The sequence below is a fragment of the Pan paniscus genome, chromosome 8, assembly GCF_029289425.2.
Source record: "Pan paniscus chromosome 8, NHGRI_mPanPan1-v2.0_pri, whole genome shotgun sequence".
Classification (NCBI taxonomy): domain Eukaryota; kingdom Metazoa; phylum Chordata; class Mammalia; order Primates; family Hominidae; genus Pan; species Pan paniscus.
Window position 1 is genome coordinate 57,984,065 of NC_073257.2, and position 13,344 is coordinate 57,997,408.

At 42.4% G+C, this 13,344-nt stretch overlaps 1 pseudogene; it reads right to left on the minus strand.

The window, feature by feature from the left end:
- LOC100988136 (cubilin-like) overlaps nt 1–13,344 on the minus strand; it is a 55,925-nt pseudogene that overhangs the window by 11,820 nt on the left and 30,761 nt on the right.

The following is a 13,344-nucleotide window of genomic DNA, read 5'->3' on the forward strand; positions in this document are numbered from 1 at the left end:
GCATAAAAACAAGTTGTACCAAAGTCAGGGTATTTGCAGCCTCCCTGTCACAAGTATGTCTCTAATATCTGCCGTCCTTAGGAACCTACTGAAAGACCCAACCCACCTCTGCTTGCAAACTCCTCTTACTGCTCAGGACTTCCACTCCTCCTCCCAACCGTCTCCTGCTCTTGGTCCTTGTCTAACTTTGCTGTATCCTGTGAACTTTAACTGCACGGTCAATTATTCTCTGTATACATCCTCCGCCTGTCCACTTTGTAGCCTTAGCAAAACCTGTTTCTCCACCAGCCTCCTGGTAGAGGCCAATCTTTTCCCATGCTCCACAGTTCATTGAGTAGGAAGGGTGGGGGGTCAGCCTAGAGGGAAGGGAGGGATGCTCCACGTTCCTCACTGCAGCTTCCATCCTTGCCTCAAAGCTGGTTCACCTTTGAGGGTCTCTACGTCTGGTCAAATATATTCTCACCATCGTCATCACTCTCACTTACTTTTCTCCTGGTTACTTCCCAGCATTTATGAAAGACTTGAGGTGTCTCAGCTCATAGTAATCTCCTGCCCCCAATTTCCTTTCTGAACGCTTAGAGGTTTCAGTGTTTATACAGACAAGCCATTAAACATCCTCACTTTATATTTCTTAACACCAGTGACTTCCATCTCTGTGTCTCCGTTCATTCCCAATGCCAGGTAGCTACTGTACATCCTCTATAACAGCCCTACACATCATTCCTTCATGATCTTCCAATTAGACCTTCTCTGTCTATTCTTGGATACCCTGAGAATCCCAGTTTCTCCCAGCTCATCCGTCAATGTTTGTTTCCTCCCTACCTACCCAGTCTGAAACCCTTGATTGTTTCCTGTATTCATTCAGTTGAAAACATTATTCAGTCATGACAAACACTGGGTCTTACTCACAGCCACTCCAGCTGCTGTTATGTTCCAGCTGGTGCCCAGTGCTCTGTAAGTGGCACTCTGTGACCCGCTGAGTGGTCCACCATGATCCTCATTGTCTTAGCTTCATGAAGCAGGGGGAAAAGGCTTCACCCAAAGGACCTTGCTCCACTTGGCTCTAAGTCCTTCCAGTAAGGGTACTACTGGGTAATGGGGATTTTGTCCTGAAAACCATTACCAACAGAATGATGATAATCTAGCATCTTGTCCATCTTGAGAGCTTGGGAGCTCATCTCAGCGTCTATGCTTTGCACAAAACGGAGCAAGTCCAGGGCCTATTCAGCTGCCAGCACATCTCACACCTCTCCACATTGGAGTCAGACAAACGGAACTTTTCTCTCCCCAGCAAGACCAGGTGAGAAGCAGGGGACCCCAGATTTATAATGAAGAGGACCCTGAAAACTCAGAAGACAACAAATGGGACTCTACTATTCCAGCACATGGGGCTTGAACATGACATTCTTGGAATGAACTGGGGAGGGTTAGTTGCTCCCCCGACTGCAGAAAGACAATCCAGGTATTCTCAGATGTTCTCCCTGGTATCCATCCTCAGTTCACGGCCTCTCCCTTTACATATTTTTCCCTGGATAATCTTATTCTTCTCATTATTTCAATTACTTATCATGATAATGATGATGCACAAAAATCTTTGGGCCTTACGTCAACATCCCACTTTGTGTCCAACTGTCTCCTCAACATCTTATTCCAGAGGAAATTCAGACTCAGCATTTTGTAAAGCTCAAAATGGCTTTCTTTCTTTCTTTTTTTTTTTTTTGAGACGGAGTCTGGCTCTGTCACCCAGGCTGGAGTGCAGTGGCGCGATTCGGTTCACGCCATTCTCCTGCCTCAGCCTCCCGAGTAGCTGGGACTACAGGCACCTGCCACCGCGCCCGGCTAATTTTTTTTTTGTATTTTTAGTAGAGACGGGGTTTCATCGTGTTAGCCAGGATGGTCTCAATCTCTTGACCTTATGATCCACCTGCCTCGGCCTCCCAGAGTGCTGGGATTACAGGCGTGAGCCACCGTGCCCAGCCTCTTTGTTTTTGTTGTTGTTGTTGTTGTTGAGACAAAGTCTTGCTCTGTCGCCCAGTCTGGAGTGCAGTGGCGCAATCTTGGCTCACTGCAACGTCCGCATCCCAGGTTCAAGCGATTCTCCTGCCTCAGCCTCCCGAGTAGCTGGGGTTATAGGCACACACCACTGAACCCGGCTAATTTTTTGTATTTTTAGTGGAGATAGGGTTTCGCCACATTGGCCAGGCTGGTCTTGAACTCCTGACCTCAGGTCACCTGCCTCGGCCTCCCAAAGTGCTAGGATTACAGGCATGAGCCACCGCACCCGGCCCTTTTCTTTTTATCTCTCTTATATTACCATGAATATAGACCTCTGAAACTGGTGCCAAACACCCTCTTCACTGATTCTCTTGTGTTCTGTATTGACCCTTTCAATTCAGCCTATACATAAATCCTGCTAACTATATGTATTTCTCCAAGCATGGTCCATGGAGCTCTGGTATTGGCACCAAAACACCAGAGATGTTTGTCAAAAAGTCAGATAAATGGGTGTTATAACTCAGTCTCTGAGGGTGTGCCAGGGAGGATGCACTTTTAAGATGCATCTTAACGCATTCTTAGGCACACAAAGCTTTGAGAGCTCTGGACCTACAGGACCAAGTACAAGTTTCTCGACACACCTGATTGGAGGGCTTTGTGTACAGATGGAAAACACATTAAGCTGGAAGTAACTTAGAAAATTATTTAATCATGGACTCATTATTTCAAGTGTTTTGCAAAAGCTAGTGAAAAGATGCGACTGTCATTCATCCTGTAATTGTTACCTGTGGTGAGTCCTGAAGCTGTAAGTAATTCTGCATGCAGTCTTATGAGCTCAGCTGTTAACACCCACACAGTTATCTTGACCTGCTGATGTGGAGGGGTGTCAATGACCCAAGTGCAGATGGAAAATGGGACATCTGGGTCTGATGGATTGGGTGATGAAATATTTTGTGGGGTCCAAGTTGCATTGTATGTTCCACCACAAGGCACTGGGAAGAAAAAGCAACACAGGAGACAATTTATTCATGTCTCATCTCAGGCAGTCTTTAAAATTCTGTCTTCCTCATCTCTCACCCCAGAGGAGCTATATTTTCATCATTCCATTAAGAATTGGGGGTTTATATCCTTGACTAAAAATTGTATCAAATTTTGTACCACAGATTAAACATAGAGTAATTAACATGGTGTTTAGTAATTGACATTGAGTTTAGATAGTAATTGACATTGAGTTTAGTAATTAACATTGAAATTTCAATATAATAAGCAGGGCATTCTTTTCAGTGCCTAAATACATGTGTATTTCATAACATAGAAAAATGCTTCTATTTACTCACTGTCCATGATGGTGTATGTAGCATTAAATCCTTCCCTTTCTAATGTTAAGTCACTGACAAATTGAACCATAAGGAAGTTACCAGAAGACATAAAAGGAGCAGGTACAGTGGAACCACAAAACGTTCCAGCCAAGTTGGCATTTTCACTAACCCCATGGTATAACTGAAAAGAAAAACAATTCATTACTTCTCCATTATTTACAAAAAAGTTGCATCTTTCACACTAAATCGGATGTGAAGTCGCAATAGGTCATGATTAAACATTTTTACATTGATGTTCTTAGAGGTGGTCTTAATTAAGGAACAGAATTATAATTGGATTGATTATATTATGACTTTCAGTAAAAACCTGGTATGATGCCTAACATTTTTTTCCTCTTTGGGAAAGTAACCTATGATTTTAAAAAGAATGTGTCATGAGAGTCCGCTCACCCACTGCTACCTTAACCACTGCACCCACTAACACTCTGGCCCTAGTTGCTCTGATCTCTTGCCTTGATGATCACTGGAGACTCCCACGAAGCCCCTGATTCTGCTCTTGTTCCTCTTAGTCTATTCTCAAAATGTCATCGAGAGGGATACTGTTAAAATGTAAGTCAGACCAGGTCATCGCTCTGCTGAAACCCTCCTAACTGCCCATCCACTCAATAGAACAACCAAAGCCATCACAATGGCCTTCTCTCCTCCTATCCCACCCCTGACCTTTCTGATCTAATTTCTTATTGTCTCCACTTTGTTCATTTTGCTTCTTGAGCCAAACCAGGCATGCTCCTGCTTCTTGGGTATGGCATTTGCTGCTCCCTTGGCCTGGAATGCTCTTCCCTGTATATCCACATCGTTTGTCCTCCTACATTTCTTCAGGTCTTTACTCAGACATCCCCAAATTGGCCGGCGTGATGGTACATGCCTGTAATCCCAGCTACTCAGGAGACTGAGGCAGGATAATCGCTTGAATCTAGGAGGTGGAGGTTACAGTGAGCTGAGATCGTTTCACTGCACTCCAGCCTGAGTGATGGAGCAAGACTGTCTCCAAAAAAAAAAAAAAAAAAAAGATAGCCCCAACTCAATAAGGCCTTCCTTGTGTAAACTCTCCCAACATTCCCATCTCCTTTCCTGCTTGACTTTTCTCCACAGCAAGTATTACCTTCTTCTACATACTACATATTTAACTTTTTTTTTTTTTTGAGACAAGGTCTCACTCTGTTGTCCAGGCTGGAGTGCAGTGCTACAATCATAGCTCACTGCAGCCTTGAACTTCTGGGCTGAAGTAATCCTCCCACCTCAGCCTCCTAAGTACTGGGACTACAGGTGCATGCCACTATGCATAGCTAATAAAAAAATTTTAGAGATGTAGTCTTGTTATGTTGCCCAGGCTAACTTGTTTATTTCATTGTCTTTCCCACTGAAGAGAATACAAGTTCCATGAATGCACAGATTTCTGTTCTGCTCACTGCCATGTTCCCAGTTTTTAGGTGTCTGCACATGAGAGGCACTCAATAAATATCTAATAAATAAATAAACAAGTGCTTTGATTCCTCTCTTCCACAAGCCCTCCCAAAACTGTTCTCCCTGAGGCTTCTTTACCTCAATGTTTCAAGCCTACAACTTCAGTCATCTCTGATTCCTCTCTCTCTCTTCACTCCACATCCACTCCATTCTACCTTCAAAACATATCTCAGAGGGCTCCATCTCCAGGTGACCACCATTGTTCTTCACCTGTTCCCACTGAAACATCTTCTTAATAGACCTAATTCCGGAGCAGCCATAGTGTTCTCCACTGAATTGCCTGCATGTCTGCAAACTCCAATGAGGTGCTGCTCCTGCTCTGACTAAAATGCTCCGGCAGATCCCCGTTGCACCTAAAGTAAAATTCCAGCTCCTTCCCACGGTCTGCAAGCTCCAGCTGCTCTGGCCTGTGCCTCCTTCCCAGGCCGCCCGCACCTCACTGCTGGTTGCACTTCCTTCATCCCAGGAGGACTCCTGCCCATGGCCCTGCTCCTGCAGCTCTTCCTGCCAGGAGACGTCTTTCCTCAGCTGAAGCTGAACCCGCACAGCTAAGGACTCCCTGTCATGGGCCCTCACCTCACATGTCACCTCCTCAGAGAAGCCCGTGCTATCGAATGTTGCCCTCCCCCAGCATCATCCTGTTTTATTTTCCTATTATAATCAAAACCGATCTTATTTATTGTTTATTTGCTTTGTCCGGTCTCTTTCCCAACAAGGATGTAAGTCCCACGGGTGGGGAGACGGAGACTCTGTCTGACTTCTTCACTGTGGTGTCGCCAGCACCCAGAACAATTCGCAGCCATGGCAGCCTTCTAGAAACATCCTTTGAAATAGTGGGTGCTTGGATTTCTCTCAAACACATAACTAGAAAACATTTGTTTTCTTCTGAGTAATCTTCATTATATTTTTTTTTCTTTTCTTTTTTTTTTTTTTTGAGACGGAGTCTCCCTCTTTCTCCAGGCCGGACTGCAGTGGCGCTATCTCGGCTCACTGCAAGCTCCGCCTCCCGGGTTCACGCCATTCTCCTGCCTCAGCCTCCCGAGTAGCTGGGACTGCAGGAGCCCGCCACCGCGCCCGGCTAATTTTTTTTGTATTTTTACTAGAGACGGGGTTTCACCGTGTTAGCCAGGATGGTCTCGATCTGCTGACCTCGTGATCCGCAGTGCCCCTTTTCTGTTTCTTTTTTTCTTTTTCTTTTTCTTTTTTTTTTTTTTTTTTTGAGACGGAGTTTCGCTCTTGTCACCCAGGCTGGAGTGCAATGGCGTGATATTGGCTCACTGCAACCTCTGCCTCTGGGATTACAGGCGTGAGCCACCGCGCCCCGCCCTATTGTATTTCTAAATGAGTATCTGTGTGTATCTAACTCCAAATATTAAATTCATAACAGAGCTATGATGTGCTCAAGGCCACAGAACAGCCATGACCATGACCACTGACATTATCTTAAAGTGCTAGAATTATATAAGACAGGAATGGCTAAAACCAGTAATTTCAAAAGAAAAAGAAATGCACCACTAGATGGCACTGTCTTTCCAACTTAAATATGATTTTAGTTAATTCAGAATCCGAAGAAGCTCGAGTTTTCTAATGTTCACCCCCTTGTTTCACGGAACAGCACATTTACCAAGTTTTAGACCATGCACTTTTTCTGGTAAGCAAGTTAAAATTTCATGATAATCATTGCTGTCTTTATGATCACGTTTATATTAGCAAGCATTTTTTTTTTTTTTTTGACATGGAGTCTCGCCCTGTTGCCCAAGTAACAGGCGTGAGGCGATGGCGTGATCTTGCCTTAGCTCACTGCAACCTCTGCCTCCTGAGTTCAAATGATTCTCTAGCCTCAGCCTCCCAAGGGATTACAGGCGCCCGCCACCACACCGAGCTGATTTTTGTATTTTTAGTAGAGACGGGGTTTCACCATGTTGGCCAGGCTGGTCTCCAACTCCAGACCTCGTGATCCGCTCGCCTCGGCCTCCCAAAGTGCTGAGATTACAGGCATGAGCCACCGCTCCCGGCCGCAAGCATTTTTATTCTGGGACTTGTGTGCCAGGCCTCTGTGCTGGGTCCTGTGCATACAAGGATGTATAAAGCCCTTTCTAGACCTTCAAGACATAGACCTCCTCATGAACAAAGGAGAGTAAAGGTCTATAAATTACATGTATATATACTTGTGTGTATATGCACATTCACTATATATGTATACATATAAATATATGTGTGTATATAAATTATATACAAAATAGAGAAAAGTAAGCGCCACAATAAAAGAATGGAAGTGTATCATGAGAATCCACATGATGGAGACAGACATTTGGATTGGCCCTTAAATGTAAGTAGAGACCTTCCAGACCTACAAAAGAGGAAGGGTATCCCAGCCAGACAGACATGAGTGCCAGGCCACGGAAGTGTGAAACGCATGGCATGTGTCAACAACTTCTGACCCCCTTCATTGGGCCTGGAAGCTAGGGTGAGAGAACAGGAGAAATGACGAAGTCCAACAAACAAGGCTGTGAAGTTCCATACATTTCATGCCAAGGAGTTTGGATCTGATCCTACATGATGTAAGCTCAGATTTGGGCTTTAAATGGATAACTGGTAAATGTGAAAGAAGGTATGAGGCAGAAGCCAGTGGTAGATGGAAGGAAATGAAATGACACATGTGCCTGGCCCCAAGCTGGCGTTGGGTTAGTTCATTCACTACCACAGTAAGATTTCTCCTAAGTGCGTTGAAATAGCTTTTGGCCTCAGGATAACTGACATAAGAGGCTCTAGACTCCTGTGTGTCAAACCCAAGATCTGTATCTGCTTTCTTATTCTCTGATAACACTAAGTCTCCACTAAAGACTTTTGCCAGTTGCCCTACAGTGCTTTGCAGGGGGTGCCCTATACAATGATGAGGAGAGGGAATCATATATAAACTGGGATATAAATGGTGTCTTTAGGATCTACACCATCATACGCAGCTATGGGCTGCATTCTGGGAGCATACATTTCCTAGCACAACTGTGTTGGACCTGGAGCTTGAATTACGTTTTAAGTCTTGTGGATGTGGGTAAGTGCTGAGAAGAATGTTATATTTTCTCAACTTTTAGAACTCTGATAGTTTTAGAATCTGCTAAAGGTCTTGAAGGCATTGTACAAATAATTTAGTGGCAGGCAGGCTCTGCTACAACCACAGCAAGATCCCACACTTCACCCAGCTATTGACTTGAGCAGTCAGAGAAACTGGGAAAGAAAATTTTTGGATTTTACTTCCTATGAACTTTTAATGCACAAGGGCAATAGGCTTTGATATTGGACTATAATTCTTTTCAAATTTAATACTTTTAAATATTAATATCCTTAGGACTTTATCTTTTAATATTTCCCTGGGAGTTTGATCACAGGAGGATTTTGATATTCTTACTTGGAGTATCTTAGAGTATCTTCATGAATTCTTTGATCTTATTGCAGAATGTCTGATGGGGTCTTCTGGGCAACATGCCAGGGCATAATTTATTATGGGTAGAAGAATAGAGAGTGACTTTTCAGTTTTGGGGCTAAACTCTGACTCATTTCAGAATCTTCTGGGGAAGAAAATTTATATTAGTCCCAGTTGCCTCAGAAAAAAGCCACAAAGAAGCAATGATTAGAATCAGCTCTACAAGTGCAGGAGTTTTCCTAGTATTGTTTTCTAAAATCTCAATGTTCTTTTCTAGTTGTTGGAGCAATGTCTAGAATATAGTAGGTATGCTAATTAACATTGATTGAATGAAAGAATAAATGAATAGTAGGTGCAACCTCATATGGATAGGAACGTGATACCTTCCATAGACTGCTGATCCTCTCCCCAAAGATGGACCACCCCTCCTCAGCTCCAGTGTCTGACACAGACTGAATGGTTAAGCCCAGCGCGTTAAATCAGACCTTCTCAATGAGGTCAATACCACCCCATAGAGAGTGTTTTGCACAAGAGTGGTGGTTTTTGGGTCATCACTATAATTTGGGGCTATAACTGGCATTTAGTAATTCACGGTACAGTTTTGCAAAGTGAGAACTTATGTCCCACATAACTTTTGAATGTCCTGACATTTGTGTAAAGAAAACTTTTTGTCATTATTTGATCCCAGAACCTAAATCCATTTTGTATGTAAACACAAAAATATTTTTGCACAGTTTCAATATGCACCAAATTTCCAGAAATGTAATTATTGTGTAAGCTGAGGGAAGACTGTACTTTGTTTGGTTTAGAAATGTTTGTTTTAAGTCTTTCCACCAGTTTGGAAATTCATGTTGTAAATGGCGATGTCACTATTGGCATATGGGTTGCAAATACAACCCACTCATATTTGTTTAAATTTATACTTGTTATTCACCACCATTCCACATATAAAAGGGATCTATTTTATTACATGACTTTGCGTAGCAGTGTTAGAATACTGACATATGCGAATATACACTATTTTATGTACTTTCCTTTTATTTCTCCTTTTCATTGCCTTTAGGATATTATAGTGATTTTTTGAAATTACGTTATGGGTAGGTTATAGCATAGATGATATTCACTTCAGGTGGGAAAGGATGCATTACAAAATATTGGCTATGAAAAGGGGCACTGACACCTGTAATCCTCGCACTTTGGGAGGCTGAGGTAAGTGGATCACCTGAGGTCAGGAGTTTGAGACCAACCTGGCAAACATGGTGAAACCCCGTCTCTACTAAAAACACAAAAATTAGCCAGATATGGTGGCGCACGCCTGTAAGCCCAGCTACTTGGGAGGCTGAGGCAGGAGAATCGCTTGAACCGGGGAGGCAGAGGTTGCAGTGAGCCAGTATCACACCATTGCACTCTAGCTGGGTGACAAGAGCGAAACTCCGTCTCAAAAAAAAAGAAAAAAGAAACAGAAAAGGGGCACGATGTGGTTGAGGAAAAACTGGGCAATGTTAGGATGAGTACATCTCTCTGCTGGTTCCATATTTCCTGGCAGAAAAAGTCAACTAGGTTCACACTCCTGGCCCCTCTCTGCTGCCCAAGTCACTGCTTACCACAAGAGTGACAAGCAAGTGGTAATTTAGGAGTCAAGAACCTGGACATGAGAGGAAGTAGCTCACAGCCTCTCCTTTCCTTCTCCATTTTGGTAGTCAGCCTCCCACAGGAAGCATTCTTTTGTGATGTTCCTCTCAATTTTGTAAAGCATCACAAAAGGGAGTAAGTTTCTGTTTATTTTGTAAATCTCAGCTCAGCCATCTCCTCTAGGAAGCCTTTCCTGAACCCCAAAACAAAGCCAATCAGAGCCTCTTCTGCTCTGCCGTTCTACGTTGTTTCTATTTATGATTTTCATCATTTATACAACATGTTATACAACGTGACAAAAATGTCCATTATTTAAATGTATTTTATTTGTACTTTAAATGTAATTATTTAAATGTATATTATTTGTTTATATGTCAGTCTTCTACACTTTATTGACAGCTCCTCAAGAAGCTGGAACTCCTCAAGATATGCCTTTAGCTCTCTACACCTCCAGTGATGCTGGTACATGGCCTGGCACATACCCTTGCCAACTAACTCCTTCTGCAATGGATGTGATGTGGATTTCAACAGAGACCATTCAGTGAAATGCACAATTCACTAGGTGATTCAATTACCATAATTACTCTCCAAGTCAACCCTTTCACAAACAATCATGATAGAATTATGAATGAATAATGGAATTGGTATGATTTTACTTATGTATCTACCACAGAGTTCAGTTAAATTAGCTTTTCTAAAAAGTGATTTATAATCTCTAAAAAAAATCTAAAAGGAATCAAATGTCCCATTTATCACAGAAAAATCTCTTTAATAAAGAAACCTCCAAGCTCCACATTCCAAGGGCTGTTCTTTGATCTGCCAGTTTACTGGTAGTTGGAAACATTGCCAGTTGAAGGAAATTGCTTTTCCAAGGGGGAAAACAAGAATAGTTCTGAACAGAATTTATTTGAAAAAAAAGTATTTTATTTTGAAGCAAGAAAATAACTCCTTGTTTTTGATATTGTAGTTTCTGGCCTGAATGAATTGCGGAAATTCAAACAATGACAAGCTGTTTTAATGACATTATCAAATCACGCTCTATAAAAATGGATCTTGAGAATAAATCCAATCAACTCTCCTAGCAAGGCCATCCTCAAAACATTCTTGAAATTGTAATTTTATATGTAAATCCATTATTTTTAATTTTTAAGAAAAAGAAATTCCATAGTGTCCATGCCTATTTGGAATTACTTCAAGGGGGGAAGAAAAGGGAGGTAAATTTGTTTACAATTTATGTCAGGCACAGTGCTAAACACTCTAGTACACATAATTTTAATCCTCAAAACTGCCTTTCATGGCAGGTACTATTATGTGATTTAAAGAAAAATAGATGAAGTGATGAGGAATTGGGGAGATTAGGAAACTGGTCTGACAGCAAAATTGGGTTTGAGTCCCCATACTGTCTGTCTCTAAACCTTATTACCTTTCTGTAAAACCAGGGGAGCTCTTGAACAGTTCTGAATTCAGCTTTAGGACTACTCTAGTCATTTTGGTCTCTCCCCACCTTTTTTTTTTTTTTTTTGAAAGTGTCTCACTCTGTTGCCCAGGCTGGAGTGCAATGGCATAATCACAGCTCACTGCAGCCTCTACCTCCTGGGTTCAGAGGATCCTCCCACCTCAGTCTCCCGAGAAGCTGGAACCATAGGTACACACCACCACACCCAGATACTTTTTTTGTATTTTTCATAGAGTCGGGGTTTCACTATGTTGCCAGGGCTGGTCTCAAACTTCTGAGCTCAAGCAATCTGCCTACTTCTGCCTCTCAAACTGCTGAGATCACAGGTGTGAGTCATGGCACCCGGCCAGCCAGGTCTCATTTTAGGAAAGGAGAATTCAACCTGAATTGACATTCCCTGTTATCTTTAGTCTTTCATGAACTCCTCCGATCCAGCTTCTGTGCCAATACTCTATTAAAATGGTTGTCATCCAATGGAATGGGGCTGTTCTTCATCTTTACCTTTCTTGGCCCCTACTTTACAATTTAATAGTATTGACCACCCATGCTTTGTAAAAGAATCCCCCTGCTCCTTGACTTCAGGGATACTGCACTATTCCTGGTCTTCACATTTATTTTTTCATGATGCATCTGTTTCTTTTTCTGACCCTTTTGCCCTCTCCAACTGCCTCCCTGGGTACCTCTCCTGGAGCTGAGAGCCTGACTCTCTGGAATCCATGCTGACTTCGTCTAAGAAAGCATTTTTTCTCCTGCTGGAAGGAAGGCTCTTTGCTGTGTCCTCTCTATTCATGGAGCTGTCTTCTCACTGGAGCTCCATTCTATTCTCTGCCCACTGCAGTCTCACTTGTCTGTCTTGCTCTCACCAAAACCACACTGTTATTTCTCTGGTCTTCCAGCCTTAGCCCTTTTCATAGTAAAAACATAAGCATATCATTATGTGCTCAAATGGGTATTCCGTCCACAAATTTTCTTTCCTTTTCTTTTAAAACAATTTTCTTTAAACTTTATGACATCTTAGAACTTAAGTTTCTCTTGCACCCCTCTTGCCTCTCCGCCATGGCTGCACCCCTGATCTGAGTCTAAGAGTGACCTCATCACCTAGGGGTGACCTCTCCCTGGAGCCCTCCCAGTCTCCTCTCCTTCCAGTTCCCACAGCTGCTGATTTCAGATCTTCCCCAGCTACTGCTCTCATCACATCACTCATTGGAAAACCTTCAACCACTCCTTATTTTCAGCCTCACAATGTCTAAAGTCATTAGTTCGACTTTCAGGATCCTTAGTAATCTCAGTATTTATCTAGTTATGCCATCTTATTTCTTTCTACTCTTTAGCACTATTCTGCTTCAATATAGCCAGCCTCTTTACACTTTCGACAACACACACATACCAAGTTCAGCACCTTTTTGAAAATATTCACCTTGCCTGAATTCTCTCCTGACTTGAGTAAGTTTTCCCTGATTGTATCACGTCTTTCTTGATCATGCCAGAGTTTCATGAACTTTCTTTCCTTTTAAGCTTGCACATTGCTTCAAGCCTGCATCAAATGCATTCATTAGCACTTACATGCTTACTAACCTGAACTGTACATTCTTAATTTGCATGTGTCATCCCATAATTTTCCAATCAGACTTAAGCTCCTCATAAATAGAAATCTTGCCATACTTTTAATTTTTCCCCTGAGAGTGCAGTAGTAAATATTGAGACTTAACACTTGTAATCTGAACCCATATAACCTGATAGGTATAATAATTTAATATTAAAGAGTCTTAACAATTGAACAGAAGTTTCTTGATTTACTTTTTCATTTTTATTTTTATTTTTTGAGATGCAGTGTTGCTCTGTCACCCAGGCTGGAGTGCATTAGCAAGCTATCAGCTCACTGCAACCTCTGCCTCCCGGGCTCGAGGGATTCTCCTGCCTTAGCCTCCCTAGTAGCTAGGATTACAGGTGCCCACCACCACACCGAGCTAATTTTTTGTATTTTTAGTAGAGATGGG